This window comes from Bos grunniens, chromosome 10 (genome assembly GCF_055505025.1).
Source record: "Bos grunniens cultivar Pamir isolate PY7600 chromosome 10, Bosgru_T2T1.0, whole genome shotgun sequence".
In the NCBI taxonomy this organism is placed as follows: domain Eukaryota; kingdom Metazoa; phylum Chordata; class Mammalia; order Artiodactyla; family Bovidae; genus Bos; species Bos grunniens.
Window position 1 is genome coordinate 18,203,081 of NC_141174.1, and position 22,849 is coordinate 18,225,929.

Here is a 22,849-nt window from a genome sequence, read left to right on the forward strand (position 1 = left end):
GAACTCCCCCCCGCGCCCCCCCCCCCCCCCCCACTTTTCTTTGCTTGGCCCGACAGTGAGGAAGAGCACAGCCACTTGGAAGTTTGGGAAACACCCCTACGCATTTCCAAAAGGCAAAACCCAGAACGGCCCCAAAGTCCCCTTTGAACGAATTCCTCTGACTCCCCCACCCCCTTCTCCTCCTACACCACGTCCCAAGCCCGACAGTAATCACTAAGGCCTAACACTTTGCAATTTAGCCATAAAAACTGTCAGCACACCCACATACATATGTGAGTGTTTTCTATATAAAACTCCCAAACCCGCTTCCAGTGGACTCTGAGGCATCTCGCTCTTTTTCTGTTCTTCCAAAACTGCTAGGGCTTGCAGGAATGTGCTTGGGAACTTCGATGGTGGTTCGCGCCGCCTTCGGTAGCCTCGTGGCGTAGGGTTGTTTTTTTTTTTAAAGAACAGCTGAGAAGTTTATGACATCTCTGCAAAGTAACTTGGGACTGGCGGGCCGGGCGGGTGGCGCCCGGGCTCCGGGGCTTGGAGTCTGGAACTGGAGCGGCCGCGGCCGCGTCGGGGACGCGTTGGTGTGTGCAGGAATGTTCGTCGGTGCGGTGGAGACTCCGACATGGGATGTCTAGAAGTTGAATGGAACAGTTCCTAGCAGCAGCTTCCTGCCGGCCTGTAATTACAGCATGATTGCACAGTCAGGCATTGTTGGCCTGGATGTTTATACACAGGCTATTGTGCAAGACCTCGGTGGCAGCGAACAAAACGCGCATTTGCATTGCAAATGCCCAGGACAGATCTAGGTCTGAGCTGCAGTCGCCGAGTTCTTTTCGGCCTTTCACCTTAGCGAGGTGATTTATTTCCTCGCCTCTCCCTTCACCTCGGATAATTTGCCAAATAGCCAGAGAAGTAGAGTGGACCCGGGAGGGCAGGATCCTTCCACTCCCAACCTCAGGCAGCCTGAAAACTGTCCCAGGAATTGTACCCTTATTTGTGCCTGTAGAAAATGTGGGATGACGTCAGCAGGAAAAGGAGATGGGAGATGGCTATCGACCTCCCTAAACGGGAAAGCAGTTTGAATTAGCAAAATTGTATGGTGACTGGCTTGGGGCCTGGCTGCAAAGAGGACACGTCAGACATGTGTGACTGAGCTGGTGAGCTAGACTTTGAGCCGTCAAGTGTCAGATGTAGAAACTTAGTAGGTGGGTCCCTAATTCCTTTATTGTGTTCTGGGCAAAGGGAAAAGTGCTGGGTCTTTGAGACTGTTGTCTGTGGCCAGTGTCTGGGGTGGGGGTGGAGGAGTGACTCATATTCTTTTTCTCCAGAGGAACCCCTCCCTCCTTCCTGAGCAAGCCTGGCCACACGGACCAGGGTTGAGGGGGTCCTCACACCTTCTGAGCCACCGTACGGCAGGAAGGGAGCTAAGCCTTCAAGTGTGGAAATAAGGCAAACAGTTTTCTTTGAGGGCCTCAGAGGTGGCTAACTGTAGCAGAGGGATTTAAAACAGAGTCACAAACATGGACAGGCTGCATGCTGGGCAGAGGGATTTAAAACAGAGTCACAAACATGGACAGGCTGCATGCTGGGCCTTTCTTCCAACATGCCAAATCTCAGCCCACTTTTTCCATGCCCTAGGCAGAAGGTTCTGCAAGGGCAACACTCGGCCCTGCTGAGGGAACTGTGTGACTCGGTGATGGGTACCCCTGGCCCGGCACCCTGGAGCTTCCCCGTTCCTGGCCTTCTCCCCAACCAAGGAACGGAGTTTCACCCAGAGGGAAAACACTGTTTTGCAACCTCATGCCAGCTGCATGTCACGGACACAGTGACCATTTGTCCAACTAAAACATTAGGGCATAATCCCTGGCAGACACCTACGTGCTTCCAGAGACTCAAGGAAAAGCACGTGAAATCGGGACATTTCTGGAAAGTCTGGGACATCCAGACACAATTGCCACAGGGGAAGGAGGGCTAGAGCAAAAACACTGCAAAGGTGGGAGTTCCCATGAGTTGCAGTGTTGTGTACATTTGGGTTTTTACTGAACTTGACTGTCAAGGTCCTGTTAGCTGCATCACCTGACCAGGGCTACTTTAGAAAGAGCCCACTGGTACACAGCACAGTCTAAAGGGGAGGGGAGGGGAGCATTCCCTTCTGACTCCAGATTTTTTGTCTTCATATAGACCGTGCAGAGACTAAAAGTGCCCAAAGGCCCCCTGGGATTGTGGGAGGAGAGCGGGGGAGATGAACCTCTAGCAGAGGCCAAAGAAAGAAGGACTCAAGGCTTCCCTGGTGGTTCAGTGGATGAGAATCTGCCTGCCAAGGCGGAGGACTTGGGTTCTGTCCCTGGTCCAGGAGGATCCCACATGCTGAGGAGCAACCGAGCCCGAGTGCCACAACTGCTGAGCCAGTGCTCTAGAGCCTGTGCTCCGCAATATGAGAAACCACCACATCGAGAAGCCTGAGCACTGCAACTAACGAGTGGCCCCCGCTCGCCACAACTAGATAAAAACCTGTGCAGCAGCGAAGACCCAACGCAGCCAAAAAAATAAAAAGTAAAATAAATAAATAAATAAAACTATTAAAAAAAAAAAAAGGAATCAGACACTCCCCACCCCTGGAACTGTAGAGCAGCCTGGAGCAATCGCCTGCCCTTGTCATCAGTTCAGCGTGGCTGATTTTTGTGCCTAACTCAGGCCCTTCCCTGGCTTGCTCAGCTTTGCCTCTGTATTTACAGAATTTGCAGTTGTACACAGCCCAGGTTAAGACCGGAAACTTAATCCTGACTTCCTCTCCCATTTTACGTAAATGCTGATTTATGGCCTAAAGTGACTGCCCGGTTTGTGGCCCCAGAACAGCCCTGCCTCCTGCCTCACTATGCATGTGTAGGAACAATACCAACAAAGCTCTGCATCAAAACTTGACAGATTTTTAAAAAATCACTTTATTGTTTTAAGAGGAGAAGCTGTTTGGGTAATTAGGAAGCTCCCAGTAGCTTTGACAAAAACTCTGAGCCTCCACTTGAGAGGGGCAGATGGGGAAGTCCCCCTGCAAGACAGTGGTCTTAGTGTGGAGGCCTTTTACGCTCTCAGGCCCAGCATTTATGTTTCTGTTCATCTGCCTCCTCCCAGCCGCCTCCCTGCACCACAAGCCTGTGTTTTGACATCACAACTAACCTCCAAAAAAGGAGGCAGAACCACTCCAGCCAAAAGAGGGCATTCCAGACTCTGAAGAAAGTGCTGCAGTTTTCCAGATGACTGGTGGTTCTGTCCTGCAAATTTGTTTCCTTCTTTAAAATGTGCCCCCCTTCTTTTCTCATTCTCACTGAAGCATCTCTTTGTGAGACCCTTAAACCTTTTTCTTTTCTTCTTCTTCTACATGACACAGGGCACTGCTTTACGACTTTCTGTCTCAAGTGCCACTTGAAATACACACAGGTCTTTGAATGAGCCTGGGATAAAGGGCTCCTCTGTAATCTCATTTAAAAACGCCTGTTTGCAAGGGTCACCCTCCTGCTCAGCAACCTTCAATGGCTCCCCACTGTCTGCACGGTAAGGATCAAACTTCTAAGCTGGCAGTCGGGGCCTCCCACACAGGGGTCTGGCCTCCACTGCTCTCCTGCCCTAACCCTCTTCTCTGACCCTGTGACCCGCTCTGTGTGTCTGTCCAAACTGCTGGTGGCAAGCGTTCCTACCTTTCATGCTTTCCTGGAAGTCTGGAATGCCTTCTCTTTCCTCTCTCCCACTTGGCTTAGTCTTGCTGTCCTTTTTAGCCTTGTTCTTGTTTCTCTCTTTAAGGATTTCCTCTGTTCCACCCTGTGGGCCTCTCCCTGAGATTCCAGTAACATCCACTGGGGCCCCCTGATGGAGGAACCTTAAAACTTGGTCTAGAGGACTTTCAGCCTTGGATCATAGCTCCAATAACATCTTTCATTTGGCTTCATAAATGTGCTTTTGGGTGGATCAGCATTATCACTTTTAACTATACTGCAAGTCCCTGTTTTATATATCTTTGTCCTCCCTGGTGTTCCCAGGGGATGTCTGATAAGGAGGATGATGGTGTGATGGTGAGGTTGTAGCAGTGCAGCGGTCTTCAGATATTGTTGGCTGTGCATAGGCACACACACCCGAGCCAAGCACCAAGAACCACAGTTCCCAGTCTTTATTCTGAACATCTAGCCACCTTCCTCCTTGAGCCTGTTAGCCTCTCTCTGGTACCTCCTGGCTTTGCACCTCATTGTTCAGCTTCTTTTCCAGTGCCTCTTCCCCCTGGGTGCTAGACAGATCTGTCCAGCTTCAGCATGGGCTCCTCCTTGTCTTGATTTGAACCTAGCTGACCTGCCCCAGGATGTCCTAAGCCTGAGCACTGGCTGAGGAGGGGGAGACCTTCATTTCCTGGGTTGGCCGGTCCTCTAAGGGAACCAACTGAAAACAAAGAACTGGGGAACTCTCAGACAAGAATTATGAGTAAGGCAAAGAGATGCTTCCTGGTTGACTGCAGCTTTGATTTGCCCAAACAGGTATTGACCTATAAAACTAGACTATACTATAAAGCTGAGTCTTGGGGAGATCCTGGCTGAACCCTAACATCAGGCTTAACTGGGAGGATTCTGTTGACTCCACTCAGTTCTCGTGCTATTAATCTCAACCTTGCCGTATAAGCTAGAGTCTTTCTTTTTTAATTGAGATATAATTCACATACCATAAAATGCACCCCATATGCTAGATTCTTTAAAATCTTTATTTAAAAATAAAATCTGGTTGGGACTTCCCATGGAAGTCCAGTGGTTAAGACTCTGCTTCCAGTGCAGGGCTGTGGGTTTGATTTCCTGGTTGAGTAACTAACATCCCACATGCCAAGTGGTGAGACCAAAAAGAAAATAAATAAATTTAAAAAATCTGATAGGTTCTTTTTTTTTTCCCCTCAGTTTTATTCTTCAAAGGATAATATACAACCCAAGTTGCCCATCAGCAAATGAATGGATTAAGATATATAATGTGAAGTTGCTCAGTCATTCCGACTCTTTGCCACCCCATGGACTGTAGCCTACCAGGCTCCTCTGTCCATGAAATTTTCCAGGCAAGAATACTGGAGAGGGTTGCCCATTTCCTTCTCCAGGGGGTCTTCCTGATCCAGGGATCGAACCAAGGTCTTCTGCTTTGCAGGCAGACACTTTACCATTTGAGCCATCAGGGAAGCCCATATATATATATAGGGAAGATATATAAAGAATGGAATATTATCCAGACGTTAAAAGACTGAAATTCTGCCATTTGCAGCTTCATGGATGGACCTAGAGAATATTATGCTTTGTGAACTAACTCAGAGAAAGATAAAACTGTATGATACCACTTACATGTGTAATCTGAAAGGTAATACAGATGAATGTATATGCAAAATAGAAACAGACTCATAGAAAACAAACCGGTGCTTACCAAAGGGGAAAGGAAAGTGAAAGAGACAAATCTGGGGTATAGGATTAGGAGACACAAACCTCTATGTATGAAATAGATAAGCAGCAGGCATATATTATATATAGTATAGGAAATTATAGCTGTGATCTTGTAATAATTTTTAATAGAATATAACCTATAAAAATACTGAATCACTGTGTTATACACCTGAAATAATATAATATTGTATATCAACTATACTTGGATTTTTAAAAAACAGGTAATACATATAGTTCAAAATTCAATAGGGGTAAGTTATACAGTATAAGTGTTAGTTTCTCAGTCATGTCCAACTCCTTACAACCGTGTGGACTGTAGCCTGCCAGGCTTCTCTGTCCATGGAATTCTCCAGACAAGAATACTGAAGTGGGTTACCATTTCCTTCTCCAGGGAATCTTCCCGACTCAGGGATCAAACTCGGGTTTCCTGTGTTGCAGGCAGATTGTTTACCATTTTAGCCACCAGAAAAGTCCATACAGTGTAATAGTCAATATAGACAATAGATTACTATACAGGTATATATATATTCTAAACAGCTGCTGTTGTTTAATTGCTAAGTCATGTCTCTTTGCTACCCCATGGACGGTAGCCCACCAGGCTCCTCTGTCCATGGGATTTCCCAGGCCAGAATATTGGAGTGGGTTGCCATTTCCTTCTCCAGGGGATCTTCCTGACCAAGGGGTCAAACTCAAATCTGCTTGGTGGGCGGATTCTTTACTGCTGAGCCACCAGGGAAGCTGATACGGATATAAACATATATAAATGGGCAATAGAATTAGAAAAATGATTATGTATTTTAACCTTGAGAGAAAGAAGACCTTTTTTAAAATTTTTATTTTTAGGAAGACCTTCTTAAGAAAAGGACAAAACAGAACCCATAAGAAAATATTGATAAATTTGATAACATAATATTTTGAAAAATTAATTTCCCATCCTCTAATGTTGCCCATTTCTTCAATCCTTAAGTGTCTCTGTCTTAGGCAACTACAATTTGTCATTTTTCAGCCATGCTTCCAGATGTGGCTTCTGCACATAGAAGAAAATATGAATATATAAACAAATGCTGGCATACCCTACAGAGTGTTCTGCATTTTGCGGTTTTCACTTTTAATGTGTCTTGGAGATTGTTCTATATCAGTGCCCATAGAGCCGCTTCACATTTTCCATCGGCTAAATTATATTCCACAAATAAATGATATACCATCATTTATTTAACTGTTTTTTTTTTTAAAATATTTATTTATTTATTTGATTGTATCAGGTCTTAGTTGTAGCACGCAGGACCTTCACAGCATCATATGGCCCACAGGCTCTCTAGTTGTGGCGCTCTGGTAGCCCTGTGGGATCATAGTTCTCCGACTATAGTAGCATGTGGGATCATAGTTCTCCGACTAAGGATCGAACTTAGGTCCCCTACATTGCAAGGCAGATTCTTAACCACTGGACCCCCAGGGAAGTTCTTTAACTAGTCTGTTGTTGAAGAGCATGTGTGGGTTGTTTCCAGTGTTTTGCTGTTACATGCAATGTTGCAGTCAGTATGTTGAATTCAACTTTTAACTGAAGTTTCTTGATGTACTTATAAGGGTGAAACTGGGATTTTCCTAGAAAACTATTTCTGAAAAATTGTGCATAAACTGCACTTAATAAACCCACATTGTCTAGAGTCTGCTGTTTCACAAAATAATCAGTTTTTAGAACTGATGAGCCTTTTCTAGCTTTAGGACCTTAGGGACTGTTATCATTCTGTTTTATAGTAACCGTAGTAACAGCATCTCAGAGAATTTAAAGCTGGAAAGGGTACCTGAGGTAACTCATTTTTAACTAAAAGGTTCAGAGAGGATAAGTGACTTCTCTGAGACTACACAGCTGCTCAGTGGAACTCAGTCAGGCGCAACCCCCACGTTCCATTTTCTTTCACCATCCTGCATCGATCGTCTTAGTCATCATAATCAGCAGTTCCAGTATTTGTAAACCAAGGGTTTTGTTTACAGTGCTCTCTTTAGTTTCCTTCAGGCAGTACACAAAGATTTAAAAAGAAGAAACTTGAAAGAAAAACAAAACCAAAAGCCAGGGTGAAAGCGAGGTCTTTAGAAAGACAGTGGGGTGCTAGAAGGCCCAGGAACACAGTTCTAGCACCCTCTGGGAAAGCCCATGAGTGCAAGACTGACTGTTCTCACTGGGCATATGTAGAACAGCTACAGTTTTGCCAACACTGCATGTGGCCCAATCAGAGATCCCACCTGCCCCTTCTCTCCAGGAGGCTGGCAGTCAGCTTCTGAGGTTTATAGCCAGAGGGACCTGTCAGCTAAGAAAATGCAGTTTGGTGGAGTTGCATTTTCTGAGGATCAGATTCTAAACAGTGTGTCAGGACTTCCCTGGTGGTCCAGTGGCTAAGACCTGGAGCTCCCAGTGCAGGGGGCCTTGGTTTGATCCCTGATCAGGGAACTAGATCCCACATGCCGCAACTAAGAGTTCGCATGCCTCAGTGAAGATCAAGATCCTTTGTGCTGCAACTAATAAATAACAATAAAATAAAGTCAGTGTGAAAAGTGAAAAATAAGAATGCAATCAGGGTTAACCTTGAAAGTCCCTTAGTAGGGCAGCAGGCAGCTGGCAGACACACAAGCTCTTGATACTTCATCTTAGGCGGTTCCTCTAGTTCTGGAAGAAGGTGTTGTTTCTAAGGTCAGGCAGCAGATAAAGTGGTTGGCTTGAACTTGGGGGCTCTGTAGTATGAAATATGTGTGTGTTCAAACAGTACAGTCTCACCCAGCATGCTGAATGCTAGTACTGTGACATCCCGCAGGCAGCAGGCTCGGGGCTCTTTGCCCAGGCTCACCCTTGAACAGACGGCAGGTTTATAATTTAGGAAATAACCATAGGCGATTAAGCAAGAAAGGTTCTTTGAACAGGTGAGTAGGGTGTGATACAGAGATCCATGGAGTGGGTTTTAAACTTCAAGATTGCAAAGGAAGGACTTAAGCTTTGGGTGACCTGTCATTGCTGTGGGGCTGGGAGAGGGCAGTGCCATGCATGGCAGACACTTTGCTCTAAGGCCGTAGTCCTCCCCATCTGCTCTCCTTCTCTCTCCTTCACCTGTCTCCCCTCCCCAGCCTCCCTACTGCTGGCACTTGTAAGAGGCCTGCGAGGAATCTACCCCATGAGCCTACATCCGCTTCCTCTGTGGCCTCCCAACAGCGTGTGCTTGGGACAACTTAGGGGTCAAAGCCACTCTTGGATCCTCATTTCCACTTGCACTGGAGGTTGGGGAAGGCTCAGGATTTTCCTTCAAAGAGCCTGTGCTGATGTATCCAGCTAGCATTTCGGATGTGAATACCCAGTAGCAGTGGAATGCTGCCTGTCATGGTTTATAGAATGATTCCCCTTCCCATTCTTCATTCAGTCACTCACGCCATATGCAAGGTGCTGGGGATGCAAAGATAAAGAAGAGTCAGCCTCCTGCTTCAATGGGTTCACAGTCCCTGAGGGAGACAGACAAAAGCTAAGAGCCATTAGTGCCACGGATGTCAGGGTGAAAGGATTCAGGGGTGTGCAGGGCTCAGAAGCAGGATGGGGTCACTTCCTCCAGGCCAGAGGAGAGTGGGACCATTGGGCAAGGTCTAGCACGGCCCCAGTGCCTTGTCCCATACCTGTACCCAATGAAGGCTATGGAATTAATGAGGATGAGGCTTTCTGGAGGAGCTGGTGTTTGAGCCGAGTCCTGAGGAAGGAGTAGGCGTCCACCAGGTGGCAAAGGGGGTCAGGGCATTCAAGGCACAGGGAGCAACTCAGGCAGGGCCTGGTATGGAGGTGTGACACAACACGGTTTGCTCTGGGAGCTACAGCAGTGGGTGTGGTGGAGCGCTGGTGGGAGGGGGTGCAGAAAGGGGTGGGCGGGGGCCAGGTCATGGGCCAGCCATTGGTGTCAGCAGAGAGATTTGGACCTTACTCTGAGGGCAGTGGGAGCCCCTGGGGTCCCATGGATGTGTGTGTGTGTGTGTATGTGTGTGTATGAGGGAGAGAGAGGATCAGATTGTCTTTTTAAAGATCACTCACTGTGATATGGAGGATTGACCGGAGATGGGGAAGTTGGGCAGCAGAGGGACCAGTGAGGAGGTCACTGCAGGAGGTCAGTGTGGTCCCTGGGGCGAGATGAAAAAGAGTCAGAGCCAGAGCGGCGAGGGAGGGAAAAGCTGGATTAGGAAGGTGTCATGGGAGTTGGGTTGACAGGCCTGGAGGTCCAACCAAATGAACAGAGCAAGGAAGAAGTTGGAGTGTTTGCTTAGCTTTCTACTTGAAACATAAGGGGGAAGGAGCAGGTTTTAGGGGAGGGACACTGAGTCTAATCTCTGGAGACAACTGCAGGACATTCGAGAAAGCAGTTCTAGTGGGCAGTTGGACACGTGGGTCTGGGGGCAAGATATACCACTGGAGGATGGCAGTGGGGAGCGTTGCTTCCCCCATGGACTCTCAGCAAGCTATCAATAAATGTATCATTTAAGTAACCAATAAACATATCATTTAAGTAAAAATGATTCCTTACTGTGCAGCTACAGCTTCTAGACAAGTTCCAGACAAATCCGATTACCTCCCATTAGCCCCCTGTTTGTCAGACATTCTGAAACAGACACTTGGGAATCACCAGGACACTGTTGGAGCTAGGGGACCTGATGGCATCACCCATGGAGAGCATGCAGTTGGAGGTGAGGGGATCCCCATGTAATGGGTACAGTACGAGGGGAGTTAGCAACGGAGACCAAGAAGAAAGGAAGGACATCAGGAGAGCTTGGTGCCACAGATGCCAAAGGAGGAGGAAGCGTTGCATTTTACGACAGCAGAGATCATTATTTTGTTCACCGAGTACAACACATGATACATATTTTCTTTTTTTTTTTTTTCTTATGTATGGAAGTTTATTCATTTAAAAATATTATATTGAGGGAACTTTCCTGGTGGTTCAGTGGCTAATACTTCATGCTTCCAGTGCAAGGGGGTCTAGTTCGATCCCTGGTCAGGGAACTATATCCTTTTTTTTTTTTTAGAAAATTATTTAATTAGATACATATTTTCATATGTCTTTTATTGAGTTGAAATTGATCACCTATTCATCCCTGGGGACATCAAGAAAGAGAGGACTGAAAGGAATGATTGACTTAGGAATTTAAAAGTTCCTGTAGTTTTGCCATGAGTAGGCTCTTCTCATTTGATTTAACCTCTTGGAGAAATAGGTGGTACAGGTACCACCTGCCCCAGGGTTGGAATGACATGTGCAAGTTCTTGAACTCAGGTTTCTTGACTCCAAGTCCACCCTGCCCTGAACTGATGGGGAAACAGAGAAGAGTCCAAAAGAGTGGTAATGCTTTTAATTTCTGGTGTTAATTCCCCAAATTGGGGCATCTACTTAGAACCTGGGTAGGATGGATTGCTATATTCAGCATTTATGTCTTTTTGTTCATATCTGTGATTATAAGGTGGCTATAATCTTCTCCTATGTACGAGTATTTAAATGAGACTTTTCTCAGAGGGAAGGATAGAAGCTTGAGCAAAGGTGTTGTCTCGGGGAGCCAGAGGAGTCTGTAGAGGTCGAAGGACATACTGGGGTAATCTAGGTCTTTGGTCTGCAAAAGCAGAAGCAGACTCTGGCTAAATTAATGAGAAAAGGAATGTATTGGAAGGATATCTGGTGACTCACTGAATGTCCTGGAAATCTGGAGAAGGAGGCTCAGAAATCTATCAGGCTCTGTGCGAAGCTGCGTAGCTGGAACCGAAGACAAAGTGATGATGCCTCTGGCCTGGCTGCCAGCTAACCTGAATGCTGCCACCACGTCTGGAATGAGTTTTGAACTCTCCTTGATTCTTTGTGGTGTCACTCAATCCAGAGGCAGAGCCCAGGTGGAGCATCTGGTTGGCTGGCTTAGGTCACATGCCCATGTTCTCATACATTCTGGAGTTACAGCTTCCCCAGTGGCAAGTGAAACTCCTCCCTCCACAAGGACTCACAGCACCAGGTTCCTGAAACCTGAGGATGGGTGCACAGGCCCGGTGAACAGATGTCCATCATGGAAGCCAGAGCCCATCCTAACCCTCAAACTGGGAATATTGGACAGTGCAGTTCATAGGAAGTGGAGACAGGGCATCCCCTTTAGGCCACTGAAAATATCCACGTTTTGATCTTCTTTCTGAATCCTTTAGTTTCCAGCTAAACTTTAGGATCCTTTTGTGCTTTTGAGTGTTTTATTAGCAGTTGGGTTTTTCCTCTGGAATCTGAATGATTCCAGTGGAAAAGAGAGCTCATCCCAGCATCTGGATCCTCCCTAAACATTTGGAAAACTTCAGTGCTGCCTTGTAAGGACCGAGGCCAAGGCTTGGCTCTCTCTGCCTAACAGGCAGCTACAGCGTGAATTCTGTTTCTCCTCTGGATTGGGCAAGACCCACGGGGCCATGAGGTGTTTGGGAGATGCTGTCTTGCTTTCCACTGGAGGTTGGAGTTTTGGCTTCAGGCTTGGTTTGTGGAAGCTTCCCTGGTGGCTCAGATGGTAAAGAATCTGATTCTGCCAGTAAAGAATCTCCTGCTGTGCGATTCTGTGCCATTCTTAGGTTTGATCCCTGGGTTGGAAAGATACCCTGGGGAGGGGAATGGCTACCCACTCCAGTATTCTTGCCTAGAGAATTTCATGGACAAAGGAGCCTGGCAGGCTATGGTTTGTGGGGTCACAAAGAGTCAGACACGACCCAGAGACTAACACTTTCACTTTTGCTTGGTGTGTGGAATGATTGCGGTCCCTGGTGCCCAAGCTGTCCAAAGCAACAGGACTGGGCCCTTCTCAAGTTCTGATGATGTCAACCTGGTGGAGGCGTTTTAGCCAATATCCTGGCTGAGAAAGAACTAAAGGAGCTAGGGCTTCATCTACCTGGGACTGTCAGCATTGCCAGTCACATCCCTGCCCAGTTTCTTCATCCAGACGAGGTGTTGATTAGGTGAGCGCCAGCTCCCTTCCTGCCCCCAGGCCCTCTGGTGATAACTCTTTGAAGTAAGGGCATCTTGCATGAAATCTTGGTCATTCAGTTCCAGTAAACTTAGATGAAGCAGTTCATTTGCTTTAAAGAGAAAAATGCAGTTTTGAACTTTTGGACTCATGGCTGTGGTGGCTGCTAGTGTTTCAGATTTTTTCCCCTGGTGCCTGTTGGTGGGGAGCTGCTGCCTCCACGCAGCTGAGTGTGTTAAGGGCCGAGTTCTTGCATCCTGGACTGGAGGTGAGGCCTGAGCCTGAGGCCTGCTTACCAATGTGGGGTCAGGGTGACCCCCAGGAGGGACGAGCAGGAGTGTTCCGGGCCAGTGTTGGCTCTGGCACAATTTGCCCCCTTTGGCCCATTTCTGTCCAGATGAAACGGAATCGCGTTAAAAACAACACTGAAGCAGAAAAAGAAGTCTTGAGGGATCTGAGTTATGTTACTGAAACACAGCTTTGATCGTGAAAGTGAAAGTGTTAGTTGCTCAGTCATATCCGACTCTTTGCGACCCCACGGACTGTAGCCTGCCTGGCTTGTCTGTCCATGGAATCCTCCAGGCAAAATCATGTCACCCCTCTTAAAAACCTTTCAGGGCTGCCCAAGTCCTGCAGGAGGAAGCTCCCCATCCTCAGAAAGGCACCCTAGGGCCTGGGAGCCCCAGCCCACCTCTCCTGCCGCACGCACTTCCCTCGAGCCGCCCTTTATGTTGTCTCTGCTCCTCAGCACGGCGGTCAAGCCCCTGTGCCTTGTGCGGTGCTGGCCCCCTGCCTGGAACGTCCTCCCTGTCCGTTTGCTGGCAGATGCCCACAGAGCCGGCCAGAAGTCACCTGCTTCCTTGCTGCCTTCCTGAGCCTCCACCCTAGCATTTCTAGTCGCACTTCCCCATAGGAGGAGGCTGGCATCAGCCGCAGGTGTGCCTGGCTCCTCCCTGGCCTGGCACAGGTAGGTGTCGGTGATGTGACTGGAAGGGTGGCCTGAGGGGATGTGAGGATGCAGGGGGAGGCGGGGGACAGGCCCAGGACCTGGCCTAGGTCCAGGGCACTTGTGGTGGGTGAGCTGATAGTCTCCCTTGGCACCTGCGGATGGAGCCAATACCCTGGGGGTTTTGCTGTTGCTCTGAGCCTGAGGGAGACCCGGGTGAGGAGAAGAAGGGGATTTAGGGCCACAGAGAGCCAGCACCTGGGTCCCCCTCATCCTGGAGAGGACTCTGAGGAGGCGGTGGCGGTTAGGAGCTGGTTTGAAGGTGGCAGAGACTTCCCTCCCCCATCAGCCCAACCCCTGAAGAAGGAGAAACACAAGCTGCCCTCGGAGGACGTGCCCGGCACTGTCTGCCGGCTTTGCACAGAGAAGGAACTGGGGAGAACGAGTCAGCCGACCTTGAGGTTTTAAAATGAAAGCCCTGTTGAGCCGAGTGGTGGTCAGGACGGGCTGCACTGCAGCTTTTCCTGTCGGAGGGGGCGGACGAGCACCCCCTGACGACGACTGCAGCAGGGTGCCGCAGGAGCCCCAAAGCAGGCACTTGGGGTCTCCTTCTGTCTATAAAATGAGATACTTAGACACATGTGGTTCTTTTCCTGCTCAGAAATTCCCCAAACCTGTGAATGGAGCCTGGCAGGCAGTGTAATTTATGATGCCTCACAGTGGGACCCGTGTTACCTCTCAGGGGCCCTCCTGGTGTGGAACAGTTATCAGGGGTCTGCATGCCACTTAAAGAGAGAGCCGTGGAGAAGCATCTTTCCTGCCATGGCTGATGGGGTAGACTTTCTTTCTGAAAATATTTTCTTTCTCCAAGTCGGCCTCCCTTAGCGGCTGAGCCTATACTCACATAGTCTACTTGACTGCTGGTGAGTGCGTGGCCTCTGTTGTTTGCAAAATATGTTTGCAGAACCCGAAAGCACATAGTATTTCTAAAAGCTCCTTTAGGAACCCACTGAAGTGTGTCTTTGTTCTTGGCACCTGGAAGATCAGCCCAGAGGAAGCTTGGGTGGTGGGGTGGGGTTGATGTCCTGGGGAGGTGTTGGCCCACTTGCAGATTTCTTTTCAGATCTGCTTTTGTTTCTGCCTCCTTGGGACCAGCTCCCTCTTCCTGTCCATCTCAGTCCTCCACCTTCCCACCCACATCTCTGGCCTCCTTCCTCATCCCTCCCCAGCAAATTCAGTGGAGCTCCCTCTAACATCCATTCAGTTGTAGGGTTTATGCTCCAGATGCCCAACCCACAGGGGGAGCTGGGAAAAGTGGACTGACTTTAAGGGTAGATGTTGATTGGCAGGATTGGAAGGTGTTGTCAAGAAAACTACTTTGGAAAATAGATAATCCAGATAACTCACACAGAGAAATATATCTTTAAAATGTAGAACTTGAAGCTATAAAGAATGTTAATTTCCTTTTATGTATTAGTATTACTACTGGGAATTTATTCTAAGGAAATAATTCTAGATAAGAAAAGAGCTATACACACCAAGATATTTGTAACAACATCATTTGAAATAGCAAAAAACTGTTAAACAGCCTGAGTGTTCCACATGGCTACATAATTTGTGATACTTAGACTCAGTGGACTATTGTGCCAACAATAGTCTAGTATGAAGTAGTATGAATAGTCTGTTAGCCTAGTATGAAGATGATATTAATTCATGGGAAAATGTTGAAGAATTGTGGGAAAAATGGCTTCTGCTTTAACAGGCAAAACTGCACATATACTTATTCAATGAGGGCATAAAAACTGATCACATTGGCTGTGGTATAAATTGGGATAAGGTAAAAAAAGATTTTACCTGGAGGATTCCACGGACAGGGCGGCAGTGAGGAGATACCCCTCGTCCAAGGTAAGGAGCAATGGCTGCGCTTTGCTGGAGCAGCCGTGAAGAGATACCCCATGCCCAAGGTAAGAGAAACCCAAATAAGACGGTAGGTGTTGCAAGAGGGCATCAGAGGGCAAACACATTGAAACCATACTCACAGAAAACTAGTCAATCTAATCACACTAGGACCACAGCCTTGTCTAACTCAATGAAACTAAGCCATGCCCATGGGGCAACCCAAGATGGGCGGGTCATGGTGGAGAGATCTGACAGAATGTGGTCCACTGGAGAAGAGAATGGCAAACCACTTCAGTATTCTTGCCTTGAGAACCCCATGAACAGTATGAAAAGGCAAGATGATAGGATATTGAAAGAGAAACTCCCCAGGTCAGTAGGTGCCCAATATGCTACTGGAGATCAGTGGAGAAATAACTCCAGAAAGAATGAAGGGATGGAGCCAAAGCAAAAAGAATACCCAGCTGTGGATGTGACTGGTGATAGAAGCAAGGTCCGATGCTGTAAAGAGCAATATTGCATAGGAACCTGGAATGTCAGGTTCGTGAATCAAGGCAAATTGGAAGTGGTCGAACAAGAGATGGCAAGAGTGAATGTCGACATTCTAGGAATCAGCGAACTGAAATGGACTGGAATGGGTGAATTTAACTCAGATGACCATTATATCTACTACTGCGGGCAGGAATCCCTCAGAAGAAATGGAGTAGCCATCATGGTCAACAAAAGAGTCCAAAATGCAGTACTTGGATGCAATCTCAAAAACTACAGAATGATCTCTGTTCGTTACCAAGGCAAACCATTCAATATCACAGTAATCCAAGTCTATGCCCCAACCAGTAACACTGAAGAAGCTGAAGTTGAACGGTTCTATGAAGACCTACAAGACCTTTTAGAACTAACACCCAAAAAAGATGTCCTTTTCATTATAGGGGACTAATGCAAAAGTAAGAAGTCAAGAAACACCTGGAGTAACAAGCAAATTTGGCCTTGGAATATGGAATGAAGCAGGGCAAAGACTAATAGAGTTTTGCCAAGAAAATGCACTGGTCATAACAAACACCCTCTTCCAACAACACAAGAGAAGACTCTATACATGGACATCACCAGATGGTCAAACACCGAAATCAGATTAATTATATTCTTTGCAGCCGAAGATGGAGAAGCTCTATACAGTCAGCAAAAACAAGACCAGGAGCTGACTGTGGCTCAGACCATGAACTCCTTATTGCCAAATTCAGACTGAAATTGAAGAAAGTAGGGAAAACCACTAGACCATTCAGGTATGACCTAAATCAAATCCCTTATGATTATACAGTGGAAGTGAGAAATAGATTTAAGGGCCTAGATCTGATAGATAGAGTGCCTGATGAACTATGGATGGAGGTTCGTGACATTGTACAGGAGACAGGGATCAAGACCATTCCCATAGAAAAGAAATGCAAAAAAGCAAAACGGCTGTGTGGGGAGGCCTTACAAATAGCTGTGAAAAGAAGAGAAGTGAAAAGCAAAGGAGAAAAGGAAAGATATAAGCATCTGAATGCAGAGTTCCAAAGAATAGCAAGAAGAGATAAGAAAGCCTTCTTCAGCGATCAATGCAAAGAAATAGAGGAAAACAACAGAATGGGAAAGACTAGAGATCTCTTCAAGAAAATCAGAGATACCAAAGGAACATTTCATGTAAAGATGGGCTTGATAAAGGACAGAAATTGTATGGACCTAACAGAAGCAGAAGATATTAAGAAGAGGTGGCAAGAATACACAGAAGAACTGTACAAAAAAGATCTTCACGACCCAGATAATCACGATGGTGTGATCACTGACCTAGAGCCAGACATCCTGGAATGTGAAGTCAAGTGGCCTTCCATCACTACAAACAAAGCTAGTGGAGGTGATGGAATTCCAGTTGAGCTATTCCAAATCCTGAAAGATGATGCTGTGAAAGTGCTGCACTCAATATGCCAGCAAATTTGGAAAACTCAGCAGTGGCCACAGGACTGGAAAAGGTCAGTTTTCATTCCAATCCCAAAGAAAGGCAATGCCAAAGAATGCTCAAACTACCGCACAATTGCACTCATCTCACCCGCTAGTAAAGTAATGCTCAAAATTCTCCAAGCCAGGCTTCAGCGATATGTGAACCGTGAACTTCCTGATGTTCAAGCTGGTTTTAGAAAAGGCAGAGGAACCAGAGATCAAATTGCCAACATCCGCTGGATCATGGAAAAAGCAAGAGAGTTCCAGAAAAACATCTATTTCTGCTTTATTGACTATGCCAAAGCCTTTGACTGTGTGGATCACAATAAACTGTGGAAAATTCTGAAAGAGATGGGAATACCAGACCACCTGATCTGCCTCTTGAGAAATTTGTGTGCAGGTCAGGAAGCAACAGTTAGGACTGGACATGGAACAACAGACTAGTTCCAGATAGGAAAAGGAGTACTTCAAGGCTGTATATTGTCACCCTGCTTATTTAACTTATATGCAGAGTACATCATGAGAAACACTGGACTGGAAGAAACACAAGCTGGAATCAAGATTGCCGGGAGAAATATCAATAACCTCAGATATGCAGATGACACCACCCTTACGGCAGAAAGTGAAGAGGAACTCAAAAGCCTCTTGATGAAAGTGAAAGTGGAGAGTGAAAAAGTTGGCTTAAAGCTCAACATTCAGAAAACGAAGATCATGGCATCCAGTCCCATCACTTCATGGCAAATAGATGGGGAAACAGTGAAACAGTGTCAGACTTTATTTTTTGGGGCTCCAAAATCACTGCAGATGGTGACTGCAGCCATGAAATTAAAAGACGCTTACTCCTTGGAAGGAAAGTTATGACCAACCTAGATAGCATATTCAAAAGCAGAGACATTACTTTGCCAACAGAGGTTCGTCTAGTCAAGGCTATGGTTTTTCCTGTGGTCATGTATGGATGTGAGAGTTGGACTATGAAGAAGGCTGAGCGCCAAAGAATTGATGCTTTTGAACTGTGGTGTTGGAGAAGACTCTTGAGAGTCCCTTGGACTGCAAGGAGATCCAACCAGTCCATTCTGAAGGAGATCAGCCCTGGGATTTCTTTGGAAGGACTGATGCTAAAGCTGAAACTCCAGTACTTTGGCCACCTCATGTGAAAAGTTGACTCATTGGAAAAGACTCTGATGCTGGGAGGGATTGGGGGCAAGAGGAGAAGGGGATGACAGAAGATGAGATGGCTGGATGGCATCACCGACTCGATGGACATGAGTCTGAGTGAACTCCAGGAGTTGGTGATGGATAGGGAGGCCTGGCGTGCTGCGATTCATGGGGTCAAGAAGAGTCGGACACGACTGAGCGACTGATCTGATCTGAAAACAAGATTTAGGTGACGTGGTCATGAATGGAGTATTTGTGTGTTTAAAATTGCTTTATATATATATATACATTTATTAATACTTTAATATATATTATATTTATATCAATATCTCATTTAGTATTCTTGCCTGGGAAATCCCATGGACAGAGGAGCCTGGTGGGCTACAGGCGTCACAAAAGTGTCAGACACGACTTAGAGACTAAATAACAACAATATTATATCAATATAACACGTTATATATTAATACACTTTACTATATTATACTTGGGATTCCCTGGTGGCTCAGAGGTTAAAGCTTCTGCCTGCAATGCGGGAGAGCTGGGTTCGATCCCTGGGTCGGGAAGATCCCCTGGAGAAGGAAATGGCAACCCACTCCAGTATTCTTGCCTGGAGAATCCCATGGACGGAGGAGCTTGGTGGGCTACAGTCCAACGGGGTCAAAAAGAGTCAGACATGACTGAGTGACTTATATTATACTTATATAACATTATATCCACATACTTTAATATACATTATATTTATACAACATTTATATTTGTTGTTGTTGTTCAGTCCCTAAGTCGTGTCTGACTTTATGACCCCATGGACTGCAGCACACCAGGCTTCCTTGACCTTCACTATCTCCTGGAGTTTGCTTAAACTCATGTCCACTGAGTCGATGATGGCATCCAACCATCTCATCCTCTATCACCTCCTTTTCCTCCTGTCCTCAGTCGTTCCCAGCATCAGGGTCTTTTCTAATGGTTGATTCTTCACATCAGGTGGCCAAAGTATTAGAGCTTCAGCTTCAGTCCTTCCAATGGATATTCAGGGCTCCCTTGGTGGCTCAGATGGTAAAGAATCCGCCTGCAATGCGAGAGGTCTGGGTTCGATCCCTGGGTTGGGAAGATGCCCAGGAAGAGAGCATGGCAACTCACTCCAGTATTCTTGCCTGGAGAATCCCCATGGACAGAGGAGCCTGGTGGGCTACAGTCCATGGGGTCACAAAGAGTCAGACACAACTGAGTGACTAAGCACAGCACACAGCACAGGTGTTCTTTAGGATTGACTGGTTTGATCTCCTTGCTGTCCTACTTTAATATATATTATACTTATATAACATATCAATGTATAAGCTTATATATATTTTACTTGTATTACATAATTATATACTTTTCTTTAAAAAAAGACCTTAAGGTATCAATGTCTTTGGATCTGGGTGGGAGGGAGGCCCCAGGGGAGGAACTCCAAACCTCCCATCTGCTACCACCTGAAAGAAAGAATTGGTATGTCTTATCAGCACGCTGCACTGCAGGGGCTGGAGAAGTCAGATTGGCTAACTGAGTCTTTTAGTAACAGGAGGCCTGACTTCATAGGCTGACTAACTACATAACTTTGGGGCTCCCAGCATGGACTCTGCCTGGTGCAGGCAATCCCCAGTGGCCTCAGAGTCCCAGATGATTGTTCGCACCTGGGTTTCCAGGGCTCCAGCTCAGTGAGCACATGTGGCCTTGAAGTTGAGACTCTGGCTCTGAGCTGCCCACTCACCTCTGCCTGGTCCCACAGGCCTAGCCACAGCGGGAGGCAGATTCTCTCTTCTGTCTGCAGTTCACACAGGCAGTAGAGAGGGTGTGATTTGCAAACTGACCTCCTGTGGCCCTGCCTGACCCAGGTGGAGCCCCAGTGACCTTGTGTCTTGGGTGTTTGCAGGGTTGCACATATTCATTATAGTATTGAAACTTAGAAAATTAGAGTTGCCCTTTAACCAACCTTGGGGTGGGGGGGAGCTTCCCTTGTGGCTCAGCTGGTAAAGAATCCTCCTGCAATGCGGGAAACTTGTGTTCGATCCCTGGGTGGGGAAGATCCCCTGGAGAAGGGAAAGGCTACCAGAATACTCCAGTATTCTGGCCTAGAGAATTCCATGGACTGTATGCAAAGAATCAGACACGACTGAGCGACTTCACTTCACTTTAACCAAGCTTAGGAAGGAAGCCCCCACGTTCATCCAGTCTCTCTCTCTCTGGCTTGGCCGGCAGGGCCCTCTGACCCCTCCCATCTTGCCAAGAGCTCTGCTGGGACTTGCAGCTGCAGGTGTGGCCTGTGGCTGAGCAGCTGACTGTCTTCTGACCATCTCTGACCACCTTGTGTCTCTGGCATCTCAGAACCTTGAGACGCCTAGTGAACGGCCTTCTTACCCACCACTCCCCCTTGGATTTGCCTCCCTGTGTGGAGCCTTCTCCCTGTCTTTTTTTTTTTTTAATTGGAGTATAGTTGCTTTACACTGCTGTCAGTTTCTGCTGTATAGCAAAACAAAACGGCCATCTATCCCCTCTTTTTTGGATTCCTTTCCCATTTAGGTTGGGCTTCCCTGGTGGCTCAATGGTAAAGAATCCACCTGCAGTGCAGGAGATGCAGGAGATGTGGGTTTGATCCCTGAGTCAGGAAAATCCCCTGCAGAAGGGCATGGCAACCCACTCCAGTATTCTTGCTGGGACAATCCCATGGACAGAGGAGCCTGGTGGTCTCCCTTCCATGGGGTTGCATAGAGTCAGACATGACTGAAGTGACTGAGCACATGTGCCCGCCCGTTTAGGTCACCACAGAGCTCTGAGTAGAGTTCCCTGTGCTATACAGTAGGTTCTCATTAAGTATCTGTTTTATACACAATAGTGTATATACGTCAGTCCCAATCTCCAAAATTTATCCCCAACCACCGCCCCTCTCCCCAGCTTTCTGTCTCAGTATCCATGCATTTGTTCTCTACGTCTGTGTCTATTTCTGCTTTGCAAATAAGATCATCTTTGCCATTTTTCTAGATTCCTCGTCTACGTGTTAAGACATGATGTTTGTTTTTCTCTTTCTGACTTACCTCACTCTGTACGACAGACTCTAGGTAGCCTTCTCGGTGGGGAACTTTCTTGTCACGTGGAGTGTCTGGAGGGCCCACGATCATTCTTTCCCCTGTGGTTAGCACAGTCCAAGGCAGGAAATGGAGACTCCTTGTGTTGTTTGGAGTCCCAGGGTGGGTGGAGCCGGGAGAGCCCTGGGCAGACCTCGCTCGAGTGGGCAGGTTGGAGCCTGCAGACGCAGAAGCCACTGCAACAGAATGTGTGGAGAGATGGGTTTATCACAAGCCTACACGCGCTCAAGCCAGATTCCAGAACTCTCAAAAATTTGGAGTTTGTTCTTCCATTATCAGACTGAAATAGGGCCTTGTGGCTGGAGGTTTGCCGGGGTCAGAGGGAAACTGGAGAGCGTGTGGGCCCAGGGCTTGCCTGGATACTCACGAGGGTACTCAGGCCAGTTTCATGTCCTTCCTGTCACACAGGCTTGTACGTGGGTGTCACTCAGGTTGTGCGTGGGTGTGGGCTTCTCTGGAATATCGTGTTCATTCTTCGATGCTGTGGTCCCATTCCCATCCCCTGCAGTGATCTCGAGCCAACTCCAAAGGGACCACTGCTGGTTGGTGTACTAACTGATACAGAATCTAAGTAACAGGCTGTCTTCCTGAGCCCAGGACCCAGCAGTAACTGCTCGTCTCAGTTCCCTAATTTAGAGACCACGTGCGTGCCCCAGGGTTGTCAGCAGCTCAGTTTCTTGTAGCTTGAAACACATTTCCATAGAAACATGCTATAAATGGTAGTTGGGCTGGTTCCTAGGCTAGCCCGCAAAGAGCCCCAGTGTCACCTACGAAGTTGCTGAAATAAGGTATTAGTAAAATTGAGAGCGCAAATGCAGCAGTATTAAGAGCTAGCACCCAGGACTCTGGAGGTTAAACGGTGCGGGGTTATTTGTGTCACTTTGTTTCTTGGGCAGAAGTGTCTTTCAGAGCCCTCCTCCTGCCCACAGTCATAACCCTCCTCTCCCAGTTTACATTCCTTCTTCCTTCCTCATCAAGGCAGGGGGCAGGACCTACCTGTGCCTGGGACCTGGGCTGGGGTATGTTTATAATGAGGAAATTCTGTCCAAAGGCCTTTACATCATCAATATCATCATTACCATCATCATCATTATCATCATCATCATTATTTAAACCATCTTGATCAACTTAACAGAATAAACATTACACCTTGGCAATTTGCAGTTTGGAATTTTCTGATGGCTGCAAAATGTTCCTACGGAGTTTTAACATAGTTAAAAAGTCCCCCTGTACTATTTTTTGTTCTGATTCTGTCACTTAACATGAGTTCATCGAATGGTTTCATCAGATTGTTTCCTCATGTCAACCTTTTATATTTCATTCTGTTACCA

General features: G+C 47.0%; 1 protein-coding gene and 1 long non-coding RNA gene across 4 annotated transcripts in view; one reads left to right on the top strand and one right to left on the bottom strand.

Moving 5' to 3' along the window:
- The window catches only part of MIDEAS (mitotic deacetylase associated SANT domain protein), a 69,319-nt gene that overhangs the window by 574 nt on the left and 45,896 nt on the right, over nt 1-22,849 (top strand). The window lies entirely within an intron of this gene.
- Nucleotides 76-22,124, bottom strand: LOC147364032 (uncharacterized). Its single transcript, XR_015134026.1, has 3 exons — nt 21,886-22,124; nt 21,468-21,694; nt 76-670 (listed from the first exon to the last, which is right to left on the bottom strand). It is a non-coding gene; the product is annotated as an uncharacterized LOC147364032 (long non-coding RNA).